Raw genomic sequence first — 25,420 nt, 5'->3', positions numbered from 1 at the left:
AATCTGGAGAAAACTATTTGATGGCCTGCATGAAATAAAGTAATGATTTCAGTCCAGTTGTGGTTTGACAGCAAAACCAATCAGTGCTTTTATGGGCCTTTTTGGAGAAGGAGCCAGAAAATTAGCTTCTGCAAATTATCTTGCACGTTAAGGCCGAAGGCAGCCATCAGACTTGCAAGCATGAAGCCTTTATTATCACCGCACCTTTTTCAAGGTTAATTATGAAGATTTCATGGTTTTTTCCAAATTCTGTCACTTCAGGATTCTGGGGACTGTTTGCCATGCTCTGCTTTAGACTAGGACTAGAGTCTCTTTCAGCTTCATCTATCATCCAGGGGAGGAAAGAAGGGAGAGAGAAGAGAGGGAAGGAGATGTTTGTCCTGCATTATTTCTCATAGAGCCTAACTCAGAGAATCTGGAGCATCTCTCAGCACTGACAAGAGAGACTGCCTTGGGCACGGGACCTTTAGAAGGATAAAATTTGCTTTTGTAACCTTCTCCCTCATGTCCCTGCAAACACACTGCAAGCTTAAGGCTGGACTGTCAGAAAACATGTCAGACCACTGGACTAGGATAAAAACACCTCAGCACAGCAAGTAAAGACTTTATCCCTCATCACATTTTCGATCCAGTAAAACCTAACTGGACGTTTTGCTTACAATTTCTGGCAAAAAAACCCAGTTATCCACCTCACACTCCTGTTTGATTAGCACATGCTTGTTTTCTAAACTCTCATTCATCATACTGACAAGGCTTCCTCAGAGACTGGCTTTTGAAACAGCAGCACCATTAAAAGACATAGCTTAGGTCGTGCTTCTCTTTTTCCCACAAAAAGGAAAAGGTACAAAGCAAACTTGCATCTATAGGGAAATACTGTGCTCATAGACCACATGATCCTGCAGTCTTCAAGGAATGTATGCACTGATACAGTTAAAATTAATACATAAAACGGAAGATATATATGTTCTTCAAATTCTTATATAACCTTTTCCATTATCTCGTTAATTCTCATTAAACAAAACCAACCAAACAAGAACAAACCAAAACCCAAAAAAGCAGGCAAGGAGGTTAGTTTCTTCCCAGTTACTTTGTCTGACTCTCAGTGGTGCCCCAACACAGGGATATTTGGGTTGTTTTCCTTGTAAGGTTTGTAATGAATTGCCTCTGGTAACAAACTAATGAGGTTGTCAGAAGCCACAACAAAACAGTTCTGCAATTTATAGGAGCAGGATAGGATCTATTCAAAATATATAAAAAGGTACACAGAATTCAGCTTTCCTCAGTGTTATACAGAGAAGAATCAGGCACAAACAGAAGAAAAAGCACAAACATCTTTGTTTCGTATCATGTAAGGAAAAGGGCAGAATGAGAAATGAAAAATTTCCCAGGAGAAAGAAGAAAAGATGCAGAAAGAAACCTAATGACCCATTTTGCCCATGGCCATGGAATTGGGAAGCAATACACAGCTAAAGCCTAGTTAGCAAGTACTTGTCTGATTTTAAGAAAAAAAGATTCTCCCTTTCTTGTCATAACTTACTCAAGAGTGCTTTGTGCCAGGAAAGAAAAATATTCTATGCCTAAAAAGATTTCTTCTCTGCTTCGCATACTGTGGAGATCTGGAGTTAAGAAGTTCAAATTCTATTTACAGTTTATAGCACCCATGAGAAGTTAAGAAATTCAAACTCACTAGAAAAAGGGAAAAACCAAACTTCTGTTACTTCACACTTCAAGGCAGGGGATGCTGAGCTACCTTCTGTGCAACACAGACAGCTGATTTTCTACCTTTTCTTCCCTCCTGCTATTCAATGGTCAATTTGCAGTCAGCTTTATTAACTTCTGAAAGTGTCAATGGCTGGGAACAGCTGTTTGAAATCCATGGCAGTCCCCAATTCCATAGAAGAATTTAAATAGGTAAACTGCTGTGCAGTAATCCAGAAATTAGTAGGTGTAATACATCATCTTCTACTATAGCTGTCAGTTCTGGAGGGTCTTGGTTCAGTGCCAAAAGGCAGTCAGGCTGCACAGGAGGCTGCACACCACAGAGCCTTCTGACAGCACAGCTCTGGAAACCTGGGAGACGGTCCCCAGGCTTCAGGGATCTGACTGAGCACAGAAAAAAGCAGCAGAAAAGGGCAATTGCTCTGTCAAGGGGTCATTCTAATTACCAAGAATGAAGTACCATAGGTTGATAATTCCCAGTCACAGCAACTGGTGTAATATTGATAACCAGGATGCAGTAAGATCATGAGCTGGTGAAAATTATCATGGACCAGATAATGGTACAGTTATTTAAGCAAACAGAGCATCCAGACTTCTTTTTTTAACCTAGTGAACAACATGGTTAAAAACTATGCCTCGTCACTCTTCTATGGAATCACATCTGATAGCAAAAGAATTCTGTGCCAAGGTACACATAAACTCAGTTCTCAATCCACACTTATCCTGAAGTGTAGAGGAACTTCTGGTCAAATGTGTGTCAGTTCTGGCTCACTGAAGCTGTCTGCTTGCTCCTGGGGAGACTAGATGTAAGGCATGCAGGTGCCAGAGGGTCCAGAGTTATCCACAGTGTACCTAGGGAGCCCTAGAGTAGCATATGGCAAAATACTCCAAGAGCAGAGGGATCGGGTCAATAGAAATTGAGTTCTGAAAGCAGCCCGAGGAAAAGAAGGCAGGACTGAGGCAACACTTGGCCCAGACACCTCAGCAGTGTGATTTGCAAGTGGAGACAGCTTATTTCAAGTCTGTGGTACCCATTCCTGCCCTCTCCCTTCTCCAAGCTCCCCAATGCTGCCTGGCTCAGCTGCTGCAGCTCACAGCCCTCTTACCAGGGTAACAGGCACTGCTTTACCCCCTCTCCCTATACCAGATGACCATGCAAAGCAGTTCAACAGTTCCCACACAAGATACTGAGTCAATCCAACAAGGCAGACAGCTATGGGGTAGAATTCCTAGCAGTCATCAAAATGTTAGCAGTGCTTGCTGGCAAATAGGATACACTAGATACTGTACAGTTGGTAGGGTACCAGAAGCACACAAATCACTGAATGAGAGGAATCTATAGGCTGCAAATATGGGGGAACAAGTAGTTCTTATTCCGCAACTGAGCTGCCCCTCGAAGCCAATTTAGGAGCTGAGAATTCAGCCGAGACCCCAAAAGGCTTGGGAGTTTCACCAGCACCAGACCACAGCCAGAACTAGGTCTGAGCAAAAAGCAGCCCAGGCAGTTTCTGGTGCTGCTTTACTGTGCGACCCTAAGCAGCAGCTCAGGTCATCCAGCATTCAGCTGGGAAGAGGCACTGGACCTGGGGATTTGTTGCTGCATCTTACACAGTAATAGTCTTCAGAGCTATTGACTTCCACTTACACAAACCCAGCAGCCCCACAGTTAACCAGCACAGAGAGCCAGGTAGTGGAAAGGATAACTTATCTCCAGCTCCATGAGTTTTCAGTGGGCTGTAGCCAAACATAAACTTTGTAGAACTAATGCTGCTCTCAGGGAGAGGTGGAGCCAGCAAGGAAGGAATAGATTCAGGTTCCCACCCACTGAAAGAAAAAGACCATAGTAATGACAGGAATTGGGGTTACTGAGTAATTTAAGTAATTATGCACTTGCCTGACTGCTTCTCCACAATCTCTGCCAAGTATCCACTTTCTGGCTGGAAGAAGCATTAGGCTGAATTTCCTAATAGGGAGTGGAGAGCACAGGGAAGATGGAATAAAAGAAATTAAGAGTTTAGTTATCAGCCCATGAGGGTAAAGGAGTTGCACAAGGAGAAATTCTGATTGCTCTCTCTTGGAAGCAAAGTATGTGCTAAGGTGTGTACTGGCCTATATATGTACACATACAAAATTTGAAGACTCAGGTCTGCCTCACATCAGTGTGCTCATGTACCATTTTAAGATACACAGTGTGTGGGCCACCATGATCTACCTATCTGTTGCACAAGATCTGCTTTACTGTGTGTGACTTTGGGGACTTAACCAAATGCTCTTGACAAGTAGAGGCACCAAAACAGTGGAGAGCAACATTTAGTCAGCAGGAATTTAATGGATACTGAGCTACTCACATAATTTGATTTATATTTTTAACACTATAAAGTATTAAGCTATGCTTTAAAGAACCTGTTTGTGCTGTGTCTTTATGCCACCACATCTGTGCTCTTTCCAAGAACTGGGAAACAGGCTGTTGCTGAATTCCTTGGCCTTCACTGAGGAGAGTATTGTGTTCACAGAAGAAATTTCAAGTGTCACCTGGAAAAGTTCAGTGCCTGACAGGGTTATGTCCCTGCAGCAGTGACTTCTTAAGCCACAATTCGAAAAAGTGACCACTTCCAGGAACAGAGCTAGTTCTTAAATATTGATTTGAAACACTGCTACTAATGTCTTACTCTGAGGCTAACAGAGGCCATTCTGGTGAAATACTTTTCTGTGTTTCTAGTGCTTTCTTGTCTTGTTTTGCAAGGTATTGAATTATTCACTGTAAAAATAAGGAGTGCTCTATAAGTAAGCTTTTGAGATTACAGATATTTCAAATGCTCATTTTTATGCTTACATGCATGACAAGCTCTTGACTTCTTGGCAAGAGGGTAGAAGTTGACTTTAACTTGAGACAGGGACAAAGCCAACCTCTAGCTGTCTGCTGTAACTGCTGTGCTGAGAATCAGCGTGTATTTAACTTGTAATAAAAAATCCTGGCCAAAACCTCTGTTTCCTATAATGGTCAAGACAGCAGTGAGGTGAAGCAACTCAGTTTTAGTCCTTGACTTTAAAGTTTCTTATGAATGTCAGGGGGAAAATTGATTCAGTTTTCCTGTATTTGATTATGCTCAGGGTCAAGCACAACCTTAACTTCTAAGGACCCCTTGTAAAAGTGGGAAAGAGGTGAGTACTTCCAGAAGGCATTTTGCCCTATAATAGGGTGGAATATGTCATTCTCTGGGAGTGTTTACCTCTCTGTGTAAATCAGTTTAAACCAGCTCCTGACCTTAGGGTTGCTAAAACTAAGCAAAATTAATATCACACTATGTTTTCACACTCCTCATATAGACCATCCTTTGGTGGAAAACGAACAGCTACAATCACTTGACGTGGTGAGACAACCTCAGATCATGGTCACAACTGCTAAGTATCTCAGTTCTGATACAAATTAAGGGAAATTTCTCATGGGTCAGCAGCTTAAGAGAATTTTAAATAAACACTCTGTGAGGTATAGATTCTAGTAGGTATAAATTTAAAAATTTGTAAATTATGCTTGTAAAATACTTAGTGGGTTTGTTGTTGTTTGTTTGGTTGGGTTTTTTCATAGCTCATTCAATCCTCTGTAAGCTACTTAAATTTTCTCCTAATTTAAAGTGCATGCAAGCTCAGTTTAATTACCCTTGTTGCTCTTCATTTAAAGGAAGCATTACCTGAAGTGTGAATACTTTCAGTGTAGCTAAAACAATTTGGGGCAGCAACACCACCCAGCATAGAGTTTACAGTTAATTCTTTGGGAAAACATTCATCTGAGAAAACTAAAGGCATTGCACAGATGAAGCACACATATATTCTGGGGACAGATGTTCCTTGTACTACAGAGTATCCGAGGAGGCTGTTGTTACCTAAGGATAACAGGCATCATTTTTACTATTTCAGGAGAAAGCAATGAATATTTTACATTTGGAAATGTGCCTGAGTGACACACAAGAAGACCAACATGAGTCCCAGCAGAGAGGAAAAATTAAATGTGAACAGATGGGCTAATTCAGCATTTTCAAGGAGTGAAATTCAAACGTGAAAGAAACCTAGCCAGCTACACATGACAAGGCCTGTCTCAGTTTAATCTTCAAGCTATAATGGCAGGCTCTTGATTTTTATTTTTCCCCCCCTCCATCAAATTAATCTTCTTCAGGAAACTGGCATTTCAGTGGGTTTGAAGCAGTCAAATAACCTTCCCACTCCTGGGGATTCAGCTTCAAATCAAAATTCAGTGTACCAGTCACTAGACTTGTTGCTCTCAGCCTATTCAAGAAAAATCAAGCCCATCTGCACAGTTTGCTATTTACGTGTGCCAACATCATCTGGTTGGAAAAGGTCAGAGTAGAAGAAAAAGTTTTCATAGGTCAACCTTGAAGTGCCCTTCCAAAGGCACATGCAGATACCAAGATACTGAACCAAGTCTTTCCAACATTGCCAGCAAAAGCTGGTGATCCACTACTTTTCTGAGCACTACTTTTGGATAAACTATTAAAAATGCTCAACTGAAAACAAAGAAAGGGAGCAAGAACACCCAACAAGCTCACTCTCACTTGCCAAAGTCCCCAGCCATACAAACCTCAATTATTTGTAACCTATCAGTAGCACAGTGAACCATAGCAGGTGGGTCATGGCACTGAACAACAGTAAGAATATGGAAAAAATATGTGATTTCTTTGATTTAGTTTTTTTTATGGGAATAATGGGGTTTTGTAAGATGGGAAAAAAAAAAGTTCTGAGAAACCTGAAGCACCTTGCTATTTCTCCTTGAGATGAGTAAGAAAGTAAAAAAAAAAAAAAAAAAGTTGCAAAAAAAACCTTTTCACTGTTATGATTTGTAATATTTTTAAAGTTCTTATAATTTAAAACCTCAGTAGCTGTTTTTAAGATAACAAATTGGCTTAGTCACCCTCAAATAGATAGGAATTTTTCTGTTAAGTTTTTAGTTCTCCTAAAAACACAAAACACTGTGAATTTTGAGGCAAAACAATTTTTTTCTTCCAGCTTTCAGCAGCATGACTGAACTAAAACCTACAGGTATTTCCACAACAAGTTTTTCTTGAGGAAAGTCAAGTGAGCAATGAAAGAAAGGAATAATGTGCAGTAGAGGGAGCAACATTTGAAGGTTGTGACAGAACTCATCATTAAACTTAGATTATCTGAATTCCAGCAAGCACCTTGGAGCTTACTGCCATTTCAGCAGGATAAATTAATTCTAAATGTCATATCATTGTATTTCATCTGAAGGTGATAATCTATTCATATGGGCCCTGTTGCCATCATGGAGTATTAACAGCCTAGAAAGGTGAAGGATCCATATATGTTTACCCATAATGTAGTTGTTAATTATTTATATCTCTATCCAAGCATACATTTGGCACTTCTTCTTTCGGTTTGGATTGCGTATGGAACCAAAACAGTTTGCACACAGATTGTTTCCCTCACAGCTGCTGAAATGCTGACTCCCAGCTGCTGGAATAGTACTAAGATTAGCAAACTATTGGTGGGCAGGCTGAGGGCAGCTCAGTCTCTAGAGAGAAAAATTGTTCAAGGACCCTCTTCTATATACTGTGGTCAGCAATGCCCAGTGCCAAAGGCAGTTAGGGATCCTATTTACTTTCCTCACTCCAACTCCATCTAACAGCTAGTGGAAGAAATTTTTAACTGACTAGAAACAGAAATCTATGATAAATGACCTATGTGGGAGAGTAATCTGTATTCTAGGTTCTGTCATTCAACAACATGTGTATACAAGTTTATGATCTTTAAGAAAAAGAAAGTGAACTGTGTTTGAAGCTAAAGGGAGGAGAGAACCTGGTGAGCTGCTCTGCTGACCTTCTTCTTATCCTACTTGTACGTAAAGCAGATAAATTTCACCAAAATGTCATTCTTTCACAGTGATTTTCCCTGATACACTGAGGAGTGAAGCTGAACTCCTTCCAAGAAAATAAAGATATTGTTATATCAAGGGATAAAGAAATAAATCTGGGAACTATTGGCAACACTACAGACATATAACTAAACTGTTGAGCATAACATAAATACATGAAATAAAAAAATGTGAGGCAGAACAGGAAGGTTTACTTGCACTAGGAAATGCAAAACATATAAGAGAACCAGAACTATACTGTAGCAGTAATGTAATTGCCTTTATTGTGAAGTGCATCCCAGTCTAGCAACTGCACTGTAATTATTCCAATAAAATTTAAATTGAATCATGCAGGATGAGACATTAGCTAAAGACTAAATCAAAGTATTATACATGGAGAAAATGCCACAGTAATATCACATAAATTTGGTCAAATATCTTTGGTCAAAGAGCTCTGTAGGATCACACTGTGGCTTTACCCAGCTCAAGCCCTCCATTTCAGAGGGACAGAACCAGTCCTAGAGAGTTGCCATTTTAGATGCATGAATAGAGCCACAAACCACCACCATCCACAAGCCTACAGCACCTCGGAAATCTGGAAATACAGAAAAGAGGAAAAAGCACTAAAAGTAAAAAAAAAAAAAAACCAACCTCAAAACCATTATACATCTAACCACTATTTAAGATAATTTACCTATAGATTGGTTTTCAGGCAAGAAATGCAAAGGAAATCAAAGCACAAGTATTTGCTCTTTCGATGAGCAGTCTTTAAAGTTCTTTATGGTCTTCCCCTTGTAAACTGTCCTATGTTGCTGGAGCCTGTGATACAGCACTTATCCAACAGGGGCAAGCTCCTTTCTTAGATGGCCTTCAGAGCACAGAAGGTTTCACTAGAGCAGGGATGAAGGGAATTTTTCTCCAGAGAAGCTTCAAATTGGCTCCAGTCAGGTTATTACAATTTAGCAACAGTACAGACTTTTGGAGTTCTGTGTAAACCAGGGAGGGGACAAACCCTGCAAAAGCATTCCCTGGCTCTGTTTTTTTCCCTACCAAAATCCCATTTCTTCAGCCCTTGCTCACTGCACCACAATTCCATCTTTCTCCTCCACATCTGCCCTTGGCTGTTCTGTTCATGGTTTCCTAGAAGAAACATGGCTGAGCAGAATAAAAGAAGAGAGGACAATGAACAACGCACCCTTCTAGTACTATATTAATCTCTAAAGAAAGGAGACAGCAAGTGAGATGGATTGGCTAAAATAAATTTTGACTTAGCTTTCAAAACCAGGAGTGCTTCTGCTTTCAGTAACCTTTCAGTTCTATTGATTTAGGTCTGCTTATCTTAGATCCCCCTCTTTCACTGCTCACATAATAAAACTGCTTCTGCTGACAAGAGTTCTGTTTATCTTTAATAAAATATTGGTAAGTGGAAAATTAAAAGGTGGAAAATGGGTAAGAGCATACCCTTCCTTTGTTGGAGCCCTGCAGTAATTGTGTTTGCTCATGTTAATTATGATTACGTAGCAATGAGTGTGGCTGCAAGACAAATTTGCTTTGCAAGCAAGGCAGTAAATACAGAATGGAGGTTTATAGTCAGGGCAGGACCATATCTGTCCACAGGTAAAGTGGTCTCAGGTATCCTATTCAGACAGGTGGCCTTAGCTTTCACTAAACTTCACTGCTGCAAATAAGAATTTAAGATTGGTTATTGCTCAGTAGACTTAATTGAAAGATGGTGCATTTCTGTTGTGTTGATCTACATGTTTCTTTAGAAACAGCAATATGGAGAAAAAAAAACCAAGTTTGAAAATTATGACTACACAGATATTACTCTTCCACAAATTGAAAAAAACCTGTTTTTCTCATACTGTTCATTAGTCTTCTGTCCCATACATTATGAATTAAAGACATCCCGAAGATTAAGAAAAGAGACAGAAGATCTGGACTGTGCATGTGCACAGAGATAACTTACACCAGAGGGGTCGAGGTTTAGCACAACTGATGGTGTAAAGAGAAAGACAAACACCACCTACCTTAGGGTAAAAGGTATTTAGTTGGGACAAAGGAGAGCCGAGTTTTAAGTCTGAATCAGGCTGTGAAGTGTCATGAATGTGTTTGTCACCTCCACGGTGCAGTGATCACACAATTAATCACGGTTAATTCTTAATCCTGAACAGTTTTGCAGTATTGATCTGATAAGCTTACTTGACAATGTCTGGGGTTTGATGAGCAGGCAGATAAAGTCTGTAATGAGGAATTATTTGATTTGTCCAAAAATACTTTTAGCTTACTGTGCATGGAAGGGCAGAAGGGATCTGATTTACCTAATACAAAGGAAAAACCCTTACAGTGATAAACAAAAGTAAAAATTGCTAAATTAGATTTAAATAAATATTAATTCTAAATGGAGCACTTCATTACAGCTCTAAACTCCTAACTTTATTAAGGACAATCTTAAAAAAAGCTAATTCAGATAAAATAAACCCAGGCATTATTCTGAAAACAAAAAATAAGCCACAAACTATTTTTGACGCTATTTTTGACACTGTTTTTATACTTTTTTTTTTACTTGCTTCCTTCCCTAAAATAAAGAGATGAGTGGAGTAAGAATTACATTTGGCTCTTTAAGAAATTCTGATCAAAAATGTCCCATACCATTAATTTGCTTTGTTCTACTCACTGCCACCTTTCATTGGACTGAAGAGAAACTCCTGATGCCTGGGACATGCCAGCTACATTCACTCAGATATTTATGCTTTCATTAAGAACATATCACCACAGCTATATTTTCAACCATACTACTAGCAAAGTAGTTAAAGATAAATCAGCAGAGCTATAAAACCCAAGGGAGTTAAAATTGCCAAGCCCACAAATAGTAGATTACACTCCCTAAAATCACAATCAAACATCTCTGTGCTCCTGATTTCAACTAGTCCTGTTCCAGCTGTGCTCATTACTCACTATTCATCACTGGTTCCTTTTTCTGAAGATTTTAGGGACTCAAATTCTTACACTGGTATTTATAACATTCAGAAGGAATACTAAGGAGAACAGTTCCTTAACGGTGTGTCCTGAGCACTGTTAGGCCAAAATCTACATAATGAAGCATTTCTTCCTGCACATTATCCTGTTAATACATTATTGAAGATAACAGCAGAAAAAAATTTCAAAGCTCCAGAGTTTCTAATCACTGAACATCACTTCCTAATATCCTAGATCCTGATCAATAATCTTCTATATTGCTTCCAAAGTAGACTTCATCACATCTACCCACAGATGAACTGAAAGAACTACCGCATGAATCCTTTGGCTCAAATTTATGAGGGACACAATCCAAGCTAGGTTCTAATAACCCTGTACAAAGCACAGTGAGACTTTAACACCTAAAAATGGATTAATAAGCCAGCACACTGGAGGAGGAGGAGGTTGCTGGTAGCTACCTAAGCCATCTAATAAACTGAAAAAGAAATGAATGTTTACGATTCAATGGCATTGTTCTCCCTGCACCCCAAGCCTGATGTACTCAGATGTAGCCTGAAGATGATGTTGGACAGGGACTCACAGATCCTTTTTGCACTTAACTGCTCCAGCCAGCCCTTTCCCTCTTTTAAGCAGCATTTACTGTGCTGCACTGAGATTTTGTGAGAGCAATGCTGTGTTTACTCCTACCCCTTCCATCTCAACATCTGCAGGTGACTCTGACCACCTGGGTCTAAGCTGAAATGGGGCCTGACCTTGGCAAACAAGAAATGTCAGTTTGAACCTCTTTCAGCTGAAGAGGTTATTGATCCAGGCTTCCTAATTCATGATCCCTAAGAGTACTTGTCTAATATTACACCCAAGGTGGGTGACCTGTCCTTTACCCCAAGCCCTCCTTTTTTTTTTTTTTTTGGAAGGAAACACCAACAATCTTTGCCCTCCTTATGGAATTCAGCACCCCACAATTCCACCATCAACTTATAGGGATAGAGGGACAACTAACTTTGTGACTATCAAACTAGTTTGAATGCAAGATATTTAGCCTGGCCACACTGCCTGTGGATTTTTACAGGCTGCAAATTTAGGTAGAAACCACAGCAGGAAATCATATTTCTATCATACACTATCATAACTAATGTACTTTTTTTAAAAATCACTTTAATCCTTTAAAACAAACAAACCCAAACCAAATTGCAGACCTACAAAATCTTATTTCTGACTCTCTGCTGGATCTGAAATTTCCTTACAGAAAATTAGACTGATGGATACCAGCCATTAATCCTTCTCAGCACAGAAAGTACTTTTCTTATATTGTCACGAAAAAATCAAATACAATCTTTGAAAGAAGGAAGGACTTGAATAACAATCTGCTGTCAATCAGTTATGGGCATTAAGGAACAGCAGTAGCTACTCCTCCCCTTGCTTGAACTCTGTCCATTGGACATCTTCCTCCAGACTGACAGATCTTTACTGGATAATTTACTATTGGAAACTAATGGCTCTACAGCAGCCCTTCACTTCTATTTTTGGATTGTCTGATCCAGGACAGTGTATTATGGCAAAATAATGATAAACATGAAGTAACTGATCAGGAAGGACCGGCTCTTTAAGCATTTTCATATATTGTCATAACATGTGGAAAAGAGCAGTGGGACTAACCTAGTGGCAAACAAGAGCCCTCTCCCTCAGTGTTTCATCTTGTTCTGAAGATGCTGAGTTTGAAGAGATGGTGAAGTTTGTTGAGTGCTTTCAGATGGATGTTATAACTAGTCACAGTTTAGAATAAGAAAGGCTGTGTGACAGCAGAATCTTGAGAAAAAGACAGGGATCACCAGCTCATTATGATCATTCAGTTGTAATTCAGAGTTCCGTGAAAGGACTTCAGAAAGAATTCAGTAATCCCTCATTCACCAGGACTCCTGTGAGCCTTGGTATTGCTTATATATCGTGCAATATGAGTGAAAAATCTACGATTCATCATAAAACAGGCCTGGAAGCAATCTCTGCTCTCTGAGCGATTAAAAATGTAGCAGGATAACAGAATGAGCAAGTTTCTGCCAGGAATAAGAGACTTGTTAATTGTGCCTCTGGGCAGAGGATGCATCAAATGACCTTCTGAGGCCTTGATGATCATGTTTCCTATGGCAAAAGTGACCATTTTCTGACCTGGCCAGTAAACAAAGGAAATTCATGCTTTCCCTTCTCAATTCTCTTTCAGGCAGAGCAGAAAGAGAGGCTGCTCTTTAGATAAATATACTTGGAGAAACTGCTCCTGTACACAGAGTTTGCCATCTAGAGAGAGCTGAAGTTAGGAAGAAGGAAGTATTACCTTCCCCATTTTGTAGACTGCCTGTTAGATGGAAAGAACAGAAGCCTTAGGGAGGAAAAAATTTAATCTCTTATTTACAGCTGAAGCCTTGATACCCTCTTGACCCTACCTGCCTGAAGGTAGGCTCTGGCTTAAATGCATTCTTGAATCAGGAGCTGACAGAACAAATGACTCATTTAACTCAAGGGAATCTGTGGTACAGCCAGAATTGGAAACTATGTACACAAGTTGTTGGGCTGTGAATCAGTGACAAATTTATCCTTTGCCTCTCTGTAGCACTGCAACAGGGAAGCACTTGATGTTTATCTGATTTAACACAAGCCATGCTAAATACTGTGTCTAAAATGGAACATTTAAACTTGCTTGGGGAAGAGGAGGCAGAGAAAAGGGCTGGGAGAGAGAAGAATTAGGGATGACATTTTATGTCTTTTAAAAGTCTGACCTTTTGGAAATATCACTGTGTACATTTTAAATATTAATAAAGGCAGTAGCTGTTAGGAGGCACAGGGTTGTTGTTGGGGGGTGACCTTTCATTGAAGTAAAAGAAAATTGACAGTTTTATTAGCCACAGAATACTGCAAACAGAAGCTACAGAAAGAAAAGCAAGCACAAAAGCTGTCATTGTAATTAGCTACATTCTGCAAATTAATCTGAGGATGGGGCTGTGTCTAGACATTGCTACAGGTCCATCTGTATCTTAACCCAGACTTACCAGACAACTTCAGAGTAAAAAAGAATAGCATTTCCCATTTCGGTTCTTTAAAGAGATGTTGTTCCCATGATATTGGGATCCTCATGATCACTTTTGTGGGTCACTACATGCACCTCCCTCAGTAGCTCCAAGTAAGGCTGGGTGAGAATCCTTTTTCAAGCATCTCCAACAGAAAGACTAGAACAAGGATCAGACAGCTACTACCTCTGACATCTTTGCTTCTCAGGACTAATTCATTACAATATCCTTGTTCAAATTACCTAGACTTACTCAGACTAGAACTTTGATGCTACGTGACTAGGAAAGGAGCAATTGCTCTGCTGCTTCATTCCAAACCATTTGGGTTTTTATTAGAAGTAAGCTGAATTAACTTCTTGTCTTCATCTTGCTGGTAGTAATCTCAGGGGTTCAGCTGCCTGTGATCCAAGGTCAGCTGATGCAGCACAGCTGTGTAACCTTGACTCAAGACTTCTGAGAAAATTGCTAAGTTGTGAGAATGAGCTGTGAAAAACAAACAGAGTAGACCTGTCCAAGATAAGAAAAGTAAAATTGTAGGCAAAGGTAAGATTGTTCAGATAGCAGAGTTAGAAGCTCAAGGACTTGAGACAAAAAAAACCCGAAAAACACTGACATGAAAATGTATAAAGCCCCGCAGGGGAAAAAAAAAAAAACCAAACCAAAAACACACCAAAAAAGACTTGGAAGTTGATGGTACATCATCAAGGAACTCTGTTCCAAAGCAGAACAGGTCATTCCTTCCCCACCCGACTCATGACTGCTTAGCCACTTTCTTTTATCCAGGCAAAGATAACAAGTTTATGAAGAGTTGATTCAGATTGTTCAACTCTAGTGGGAATGAGGGGTCAGAGAAGGAAAGAAAAAGAAAGAAAGAGAGGAGAGCCCTTGCTTGTCCTTCAGATATCCTTTACTGACAAACAAGGTGCTACATAGCATTTTTGCACTTCACTACCACTTACTTAATGTGATAAGGTCTTTCATGCATTTCACCTCCACTCAGTGTCTTTTTCTTTGTAACTCTATGTTATAGTTCACATCACAGAAAAAGCTGGGTTTATACACTATGCCTAGTGTAGTCACAGAGGGCAAAATCTGCCCTCCTTTAGGTCTCACTGCGCAAGACATATCAGTGCATAGGATTTAGAGCTGATGTGCACCCACCCATAAAGCTGAAGCTGTTCTTGAACACAGTCTCACCGCTAAGGCTGGTGGGAATGAGGAAGAAAGAAATGGCAAGCAGTGTGGGATACACTCTAGAGGGAAACAAGTCAGTCTTACCTTTACCCTGCTCTGGTGAGATGCCACCTGCAGTGCTGCATCCAGCTCTGGGATCCCCAGCATAGAAAGGACATGGACCTGTTGGAGTGAGGCCAGAGGAGGCCATCATGTTGATTAGAGGGATAGAGCACCTCTCCTACAAGGAAAGGCTGAGAGAATTGGGATTCTTCAGCCTGGGGAAGAGAAGGCTTCAGGGTGAACTAATTGTGATGTTCCAGTACCTGAAGAGAGCCCATGAAAAAGAAGGAGAGAGAATTATGTTCTTTAGCTGGTAAAATACAGGCTACATTTGTTTGTAAAAACAGACAGGATGGGAAAAGGTAAGCCTAAAACAAATATTTATTCTGAATGCCAGAATTTAATCAGTTAATTCACACAGAGACATCAATGTGAGCTCAAGAACAAGCTAAAAATATGGTCAGGAAGTCATGGGTAAATCAAATAGGAGAGAAAAGACAGTGAAATAATTGTAAGGAGATTTACAAGCCTATTGCCTGGAAAAATATTCCAGGTAAGCTACTATTTTTTATTTTAAAGTACAGCAAGGTACTTTGGACACAAAGCATGTTAACAGTAACACAGAGCTTGCATCTATCCTCTTACTGTTTAGTTCTATTTAGAGGTGCTCGATTTCTCCTTCCTCTTTTCTCTTTGTATTGACAAAGTTTAGGATGCCTTGAGGGCATTGTTGTATTACAATGTTATGGAACACCAGGAAAGAGAGACAAGTCACTCCACTGAAAGTGAGGGCACAACTAGTCCATCCCAAGGAAAGCACATCCCACAGAAATGCAGCTCTTCAGCAGCACACAGAAGGTCACACAGCCCTCTGGGACAAAAGCTTCAACTGAGAGCAAAATTAATGACTGTGATGCATTTTGACGTCAATGGAAAGAAACCATTCCCTTTGACTTTAGACTGTAGATACATCACCCCTTCCTCCTCACACCCTCACCAGAATCAACACCTGAATTATCTACAATCTGAAGGTTATCACAGTATTGACGTATCTCATATAAAAGAAAAAAAAATGGATTATAAAAATTCTAATTGTCAGCTAGAAGTCAATATGTCATTTTGTGGTTGTACCACTAAACTTCTGCTGAATAAAATCTCTCAAGGCAGAATAGTAAATATTCAAAAAGTTACCAAATTTGCAAAGCTCCAATGTGAATGTCAGAGTTATTTAGGGATGTAAGGGAAACACAGACTAAAGAGGAAACTGCTACTCTACGTTTTGCAACAACAGGAATGAAAACCTCTGCAAAAATAAATTGCTAGAACAAGTTTCCTGGGTGTAGTGGTTTGAATCTTGTTTTCCCCAGAGGCTAAGAAAAGTGGTAGCCCCCAAGGGGTGGAAACCCCTGGAAGTTTTGAAGTTCTGTCCAATGGGCGCTCCTGCAGAAATGTAAACATACCACAAGCTGACTGGAAGAGAAGGGTTGTAGTTTGGGTAGTAGGTGAGGTGGCCATGTTGTAGGAGCCACGAGGAAGGGGCTCTGAGCCCCTCGGGGCCTCTGGGCCCCCCCCCCAGCCCCAGTTGGGGGCTACAGAGACTTGGAACAGTGTTAAACTGGACTATGTGTCTGTAGCTGTGAGCTGGGGGATGTTTTCCATCGTGAGTGAGCAGAGACAGAGCAGAAGCGGCGGCAGCGTCCAGAGGTTATGGCTAAAAGCCAACTGATAAGACCTGAACCAGAGAAGCAGCAGAAGCTAGCAGCAGAGCTACGGAGTTCTGGGGGTAAGAACTGATACCAGACCCCCCAAACCTCCTTTGAGACCTCCTGGAAAGGAGGAAGATGATGGACTCTTACTTGAAAGAGCCTTGAAGTGCAACATGCACTGCAGAGAAGAGCTGAGAAGCTCAGAGCGTCCTGGGAAGCTGGACCGGGACGGAGAGGAATGCAGAGGGGGTGACCTTGGCTCCCCCCTCACACTGCTGCCAAGGTGGCAGCCTGAGGCAGGGCACAGAGGCCCTGCAAGGAGCTTGAATCTCCTGGAGATACCAGACCGTCACGAAGACCCCCTGCGTCTTCGTGATATGACGTGGTGGAACGGCCTTGTCTGGGGTAACGAAGCCCATGGAAGATCCCTCGGTTGGTTGGCGACGGGGCCGAGAGGAGCTTGGATACCTCCCTCGTGAGTGCTGGCAGAGATCCAGCAACAGCTGCATGCATGAGAGAGAGAGATAGACTGCTTCTGCTACTCTGAAGAAGCTGCTGCCCTGAGAGACTGGAAGGGATCTGTCCTTCTTTCCCTCCTGGACTTTTATTTGGAGGGGAGAAGAGATCTGATCCATTGTAAATACTATATGTCATGGTAGAGATAGTTGTGATCATGTGTATAATGTGTTATAGTATGTATTTGTACAGTCATTGTAATATACTCCCTTTCCCCCATTCTGAGTCTGGTGTGTTTTGTCTGGAAAAACCCATCTCACATTGGGTTGAGATGTGGGAGGGGGGAATGGAGCTAGAGAATTGGATTTTGGGGCTATCTCAAACCATGACACTGGGTTAACTTATGGGACCTCAAAAAGAAAGATGCCTCATCCTCAGAGGTCTTGAAGATACTGAATAGGCTGGGGAGCATCCTTGTACAGAAGAGATTAAACTTCTTTGAAATGATTGAACTGTAGCTTTTCTGAATCAACAAAAATCAACAGTTATGAGTTTTGTCAGTAACTAAAACTCATAACTCTGAGCTATGGACAGTGAATCATCTCTTCTGAGTACCTTTCATACCAATCTATATATTTATACTAAAGTAACAATAGCAAAACACAAAGTAATACTCTTTGATACTGCATTTTCCCTTGCTATCAGGAAAATGATTCAGTTTTGTGGTTTCCTGTCAGAGATGCAGGGAATGACCAGAGTACAGAAGTATAATGGGTAAATCAATTTTTCTCCTTTGCTTTCAAGAAATAGTTTGCTTTTCCCCAATCCCTGGCATTTGTAGCTGTCTTGAAGTTGAAAAGCAGGTTTCTGCTGTACCACAGCCTAAGGAAACTCCTTGGTGTACATGAAAAGTGAGTTACTCTCCAGGGAAATGGCTAAGAGATTTCAGCTTTTTGTCCAGAGATCTGAAGAGATGAAACATCAAATAGCTATGAAACATTCAGATACAGCAAAGAGTAAGAAAGCCTTATACCCAGTCTATGAGTACTACGTTTTTTAATGCACTCCTGTCTACAAAATCACTTCCTGTTACTTTACTCATGGCTGTGCAGAGACCTTGCACTAGTCCTATACACCACTAAACCTTCCAAATTACTTAGATGACCCAAAGTCAGACAATTTTACTTCTGAGATGCTCAGCAGCTGGTATAAATCAGAACTAGAACATCAGTCCAGGAAAGCCTGGACCAAAATACATCATGCATCGAAACTAGACCTGGGATACCTAAGACCACAATTATCTACTGAAACAAGATGTTCTTTTGGAAAAAGTAATAAAACTGGTACATATTCACATATCTAGTTGTGTCTTTGCAGCTCAGTATACCAGAAGGCAAATTAAGGCAAAGATCTGGGTGGGTTTTTTATCTTCTCAGGGTACAAAAAGAAAGCTTATTTTCTTTAAAAAGCTAGTATTAAAATAGATTTGCACTGTAAAGATAATTTTTTCACATTGCTGGTTCAGCTAAAAAATATTATCTGGTCCCAACAGAAGTCTTAATATTTGAATTATCCATCTTTTTCTTTTTGAACTGCAAGTAAGTTACATGATACCAAACTACTGTCACGGGGGACAGAAGAAAGCAATCCAGATAAACAGGAAGAGAGCAGAAAGCCTGGAGATGAGAGAAGGGGAAGGCTAAGTCTTTTTTATTAGTTTTAAAGAAATCACACAGTTAATATTTACAGAGCATGTTACACCTGGTGGGATGTGCAGGTGTTTTGGTGCAGCCTGGAGATACCAGAAATATCCAGGCCAAGATTTTCAAGTCAACATTGGTGTTTTAATCAACAGTCTGTTCTGTCTTTGCACATACATTTCCTGAGGGTGTTTCCTGCCTCTACCAGAACATGGCGCAAGCAGCTTATGCTTGCACCAGAGACAGGAGTGGGAAAAGGCATTTTAAGCATATGGTAGGATGGGTTGGCTCCACGACAAATAAACTGTATGTTTTCAGCTAAAGGCGAGGAGGAAGAAGAAACAGAGAGAAGATGCTCAGGTCTGTTGGCTCACAAAGTTATGGCCAGCTGTTACCAGTCAAAGTTTATTTATTTATTTAACAGGACATTTTCTGCAATTCTGTGTGCAGTGAAAACAAGTCTTAAATCCCCAGAGCTTTCTCATAGTGCCTTTCATTATCACAAAAATGACAAGTCCTGGCCAGAGAGAACGTGAACAGTTTCTTCTCTCCTAAAAAATCAGTCTCCACTGAGGTTAAGAGGCTCTGCAATACCCAGCAGAACTACCAGACAACCCATTTTCTTGTCTTTCAGCATTAGACCTGATTCCTTTCATTTTCTGTAGTCATTTTATGGAGCACCACCACGTACAAAGATTATTGCTTAAATCAGAGTTCACTCTGATTCAGTAGAAGAAAGATAGTTCAGTGACTTGGGCTACAGATTTTCTATATGATTGAGGCATCGAGCATCTGGTGCCCTCATTTATCTTCATTTTTCTTTAAAACAGCAGCAGGCACACCTCAGCTAAGTCTATAATTCTTTGAGGCTCCTCTTATATCCAACAGAGAGAAGGCTGAACTGACTTAAGGTAGTGGTCTCCCCCCCAACAAGTCTGAAAACTGACTTTGATATATTTAAAGTTAAATGAGCAGCTGAAGCTTCAGCTGTCAGGGTATAACAGTACTTTCCCAACTCTGAGGATATTACTTTAGAAATCACAATGCATTCACACACCGTGGTCTTACAGGAATGTTGATGATGGTAAAACAAGCCTTAAAAATATAATTCAGCATCATCTAGACCTACATGACATCTTGTGCTTAGCTGTAGATATCCTACGTTGGAAAACTCTTGAGAAGGACAACCCTGGAACAATGTAGCTTCTTTTGACTGAAAGCTGTTAGACAAACGCACCAGTTTTACTCATGAAGTGATTTAAATCTCTGCATAGATAGAATTCTCACTGAAAGACTGTTGCAGCCAGTCTCTTACGGTGTCTTGGCAGCTTCAATGTCAAATATCGCAGTTGTGGGTTTGTTACTTATAGATGTGTGTGGCTCAACTGGAGAGAGTGCAGAGAAGAGTCAGGAAAACATCCAGAGACCTAGAAAACATGAGCTAGAGAACTGGATTTGATGACTGATATGGTTTGAAGCTGGCTCCCTGCCAAGTCTCCAAACCTTACCACCAGAAGTCCCCCCCACACCTCAAACCTCAGGGAGAAGAGGGAGAAAAACAACCAACTAAGAAAACCCGAAACGAGAGAGACAGCTAAAGTGATATATATAAATATATTTACACTTATGTTACAATTGAAATATATACATAATTTAAAATATATACAATTTCACAAGGGAAGGGGAAGGGGGAAGGGAAAGGGAACAAAACCAAAATAAAATATATATATATATATATATTTCCCAATCAGTAGCCCGAGATCTAGTAACTAAAGAGTTAGCAAAGAAAATATCCCACCACTCTCCTTGGGACAACTGAGAGTTGCTCCGGGATGATCGCCGGCAACCTCCGCCTCCCAAGGTCGACAAGGCCTCACCAGGCCTCGCTCCCCAACACGGCAGACTCAACAGCAGGGAACCTGTACCTCCAAGTCACCGGAAGGAAGGAGAGTGAAGGCCTCTCCTCCTTTCTTCTTATAATCTGGCTTACGTAAAAATCGTAGGGAATACTGGGTAAATCTGGACCCTTCCTTGGTTACAAACTGGTCACCAAGGAAGGCCTAGCCCAAACCACCACAATGACCCTCAAGAAAAAAAGTGGAAGGACTTTTCAAGCATTGAAGGGGCAGGACTCCAGACTGCTGGATCAGAGAAGGAAGAGAGGAATTATAACAGAGAAGATTCCTAAGTCCGAGATGCACATTTCTCTTATCAACTCATTCAGAAACATATTCTTTTTTTTCTTCCTCATTCTTCCACTATAAAATTACATAAATCCTTCATTATGTCAGCTTTTGTATTTTACTGAAAGTATTTTTATTGCGTCACAGATGTAACTGCAGAGATAGTTACAAACTCAAACCTTCATGTCCAGTGAATATACTGAGAAATTAAATTTTCATAGAGCAAGAAGCAATTTCAAGCCAAGTTTCAGTAAGGAGTGCTATAACAGGAAGCCTTTTCAAAGGTAGTTTGGAGGTTCTCATCATTTTCCTTAATTCAAGAATGGATTAAATAAGACTGAAAAAATAAAATCACCTCTCTCAAGTCTATTTCAAATATTTGAAGGTTAGTTGTCAGTGTTTCCTACATATACATTTCTCTTTGGGAGCCTAAGATGTTGTTTGTAGCTCATTTTTTTTCCTATACACCTTCAACATGTGCCATTCAAACATAAAATTAATCTTCTTGCTGGAAAGTCAAATAAATGGGGAGTAGGAAAAAGACAACAAAAAGGCTTTTTTACTTTCTCTCCAGAGCTACTTGATGGTATTTTCAAAGCAATATTGCCAGGAACTGATTAAAAACAAGCTGCAAGTTCATGGAGAGTCATTTGTATAAAGATGTAACAAGGGGAAAATCCGAATTAAGCAAGTTCATTTTTTCCTGCTAGATAAGGAGGCTGGAGGGCATCACTCTGCAATCCTGTGCAATCCCAAAGGCACAAACTTCAAACCAGCTAACTCCTGTGCATGATGCTTACCGAGTGAATTAAGAACTGTCTAGAGGCTTCATGTATAAACCTGAAATCAGCTGTTACAAGGAACAGTATTTCACTTCAGTATAAATAAAACATACATCTGGATTTCTGCTGAACTCTTTGTTCACACTCCTACGCTATGATTGTTCCCAAGCAGTCTTCTCTTCTCCCAGGAGGTGTAAGAAAGTAGCTTAGCTAAGCCAAACAACACAGTTTATTTTATAAAAAGAGTGGCTGGCTGACTCTCTCCTTAAATACTTTATCTTTGTGGTTTGCTAGATCAGAGGGTGGAGGACACACTTGCAAGAAATCCTAAGGACAGGACTGCATGCACAGAGAACCGATACACTGACACAGCCCAGGTTTTGGGAATGGATGTTTGGCTCCCAGTTCAATAACAGAGTTGTTAATTTGTTAATACATGGCCAGGTGGTGTATTCCAGGCAGCTGCAAATGAGTGGGTACTGAACAGACTGAAACTCGAGCTAGTGCAGAGCTGCTCTCCTGAAAGAACACCTACTGGAAGGTATGGGAACATGCATTTGGATTTGGCTTCTGTGGCCAATGTGGGTCATTAAACAAAACACGCATCTGCCACTAACACACGGGTATTTTCCCTCCCCTCCCAGAGCCCTACGTCATCCTTTAAAAAAACATGAAAATACCTCGGCAAACTTTTTGGTCTCTTTGGGCAGTAAACGTTATAAATATGTTCTGCAATTAGTCATAGTCTAATTGCACCTATCCATCAGATTCTAGTTTTAGTTGCCACACAAATGGCAACATAGTAATTATTAACACTTCTGCCAAACCAGATTTCTGGAGCCTTTATTTACACGAGTGCTATAGTTCCCAAAATTCTCTGTTCCTGCTCTTTGACAGAGTGCTGCATTTGGAAATCATGAGTGGGAGTTTAAAATAGGTTCAGCATACAACTCACACTGTTCCCATCTCTGACATCCATATGTGGTTTGGACAATCTGGAGCTTTCTTTGAAAGGCCTCTCTCTGTCTATTTTGCAAAATAAAGTTCTCCATTTGCTGCTATTAGGATCTGCAAGTTGCAGCACTTTAGATGAACGTGATAAACAATGATGTTTATAAAACACTCTGACGGCTAAGTAGACACATACAGGATCAAATATTTGCCACACAAGCAATCAAACAAATTGATAAACATGGTGAAAGTGATTATAGAACTATAACTGTTCTATTATTAACCAGCAATCTGCATATCTGCCTCCAATTAATTCCTAGAAAGGAGATGCGAGTCAGTTGAAACTTAATTACTGGCATAACACTTTGTTGATTAGAAATGCAGTAACAGTCATTGCTTCTACTCCATTTATACAAGGCCCATAATAACAAGCCAAAGGATGTCAGTCAGTCACTGCTTTCCTGCCAGGAGTTTCTGCTGCAGCAACAGCTCCTGGTGTAAATGCACTCCCTCCTCCACCCATGTCACTCAGCTCGGTAATTGCCTTGCCACTCACATAAAGAAAACAATTTCCGGCTTTGATGGGATTTTGTCAGCGATGGGAAACTGCTCCTGCAATCTCTGCAGGTAGGTGTGAGGTGGGTTACTTTGGTGGATCACAACACAAAACTAATCTTTAAGGAAGCAGGTGGAAAGTGAGAGAGATTTGTAGGCTGGTAGGTGCTGGGGAAATGATGCTGCTCGAGTGATTAACAAAAGGGAGGTGTTAGATGAGGTGGAACTGAGACAAGAAGAAGAAAGCAGAAGCATAGGGAAGAAAGCTGCATTGCCATTTTCAACATCTCTCAGTTCAGCACATCTTTCAGAAGCTCTTATAAAACCATATACACTTATTTCATATGGCATAGGTAGCTGATCAGCAGCCTAATTTCATCTTGCTTCATATTTGCCCCCCCCATGAGCTACACCCTCATCACCGTCATTCCATCATTCCCAGCCTGAGGCTGCAGATGCAAAGAGTTTTCCTTTCAGAATTTTTCTCACTTCACAACCTCATTCCCAGGATGAGGTCACTCAATGTTAGACATTTCACTCTGCTTCTCACCCGAGGTGAGACCAGAATCTGGCTTCAGGTTCCCCTGGGACACCTGAGGCCCCACCCAAGCTTCACATGCACTCACATGACTCCATGATCCCAGCTTAATTTATCAGGACATAGGCAAGGAAAAGGCTCTGAGAAGGTAAACAACAACTAACCTTGTCTGCTTCCTGTCACAGCCAGCACCTGCAGCAACAGAGACAAGACTTTCTCCTCCAGCTGCCTCCCTACCCACCATGTGCATTTATTCCAAGGTTTTCATGGACAGGTATAAGAAATGTATAATTTCTCTCTCTCTCTCTCTTATTATGATTCAAAATTTAATCAGAAATACAGTTTGTGGGTAGCAAGTTGAGGACAGAGCAAATGGAAAGATTTACAGAGAAGTGCCTATAGAACATGAACTTATTTCAAGACTCCTTTTGGATGAAAGCCATAAGAAGAGGGTAAAGAGGCTTAAAATTAAAGGAAAAACATAACCATCACACAGTTTTAGTCAGAAAACCTCTCTAGTGTTATAGCTCAAATCTGCCCTTGAATGCATACGGGACAGAATGAGACAGCCATGCTGTCCATCAATAGACACAACACTTTGTTTTACACTTGCAAAGGAGCCAGAGTGAACTATTATGTACAATTCATGCAAATTATTGTAATTAACACATTTTTGCACCAGAAAAATAAAGCTCCAACTTGTTGGAGTCCCAGAATCCAAGGACACGAGAAATACCAAGGATTTCTCAGAGTTACTCGAGGGTCTGACCCCCCAGACATTCCAACAGAGGACTTGTTATAATGTCTGATAGGAAAAACATACTGAACAAAAGCATCTATTTCAGTTGCTCACAATGAAGCTTTGGGTTTATTTCCTATCTACTGCTTTAATGTTCAATATTGCTATCCCAAGATCCTCTGACAGGACTGAAATTAACTGTCTTCAGTATGCTTTTTTATTTCTGAGTGCACTCCTGAGAGAGATGAATCATCATGAGATGAATCTTAAATGCACCAGGCTCCTCATCTCTTCATAGCACTGTCTGTATCTTAACCACATACCTTTAGCAAGTAAAAGTATATTAAGTTAATGGATAAAAGTCCTTTCATTCTTAGCCCAAATGGTTCTACTTCAATTGTAGTATATTTCATCACAGCAATATTAAGATACCTTCAAAACTGCTCTTGCAGTTCAAAGAGGTAAAAAGACTATTTGCTTCAGGTTGACACCAAAGTTGATCTTTTGAGTGATTACAGCACTTTTCCATACAGGAATACTTGGCTGCACACAAACCATGCCCTTAGGGAAACTAAAGCTGACTGGTTCTCCCTCTACACCAAAAAAAGAATGGTAACCCTTCTTACCTTCCGAAGAGGCATAACAGCTCCTGGTGTATGTCGTCAGAAGTGTCCAGAAACCCCAAAACTGTCAGGACTTACACTCTTGAGAATTATAAAATAGGAAAAAGAAGTAATATTTAAGTTTGGGGTTTTTTTTCAAACAACACAGAATAAAGTTCTTAACAGTATTATTCTCTCACGTTTTTATGTTTTTGATATTCAGAAAAAAAAAATCCCAAATTAAACCCAAACAAACAAAACCAATCAACCAAACAAAAAAAACCCTCCTTGGCAGGTAGCCTGGCTTTGTATTGATCACTTCTTGTTATTCACA

The sequence above is a fragment of the Corapipo altera genome, unplaced genomic scaffold, assembly GCF_003945725.1.
Source record: "Corapipo altera isolate COAL_440 unplaced genomic scaffold, ASM394572v1 70, whole genome shotgun sequence".
In the NCBI taxonomy this organism is placed as follows: domain Eukaryota; kingdom Metazoa; phylum Chordata; class Aves; order Passeriformes; family Pipridae; genus Corapipo; species Corapipo altera.
This window is presented reverse-complemented; position numbering follows the sequence as displayed.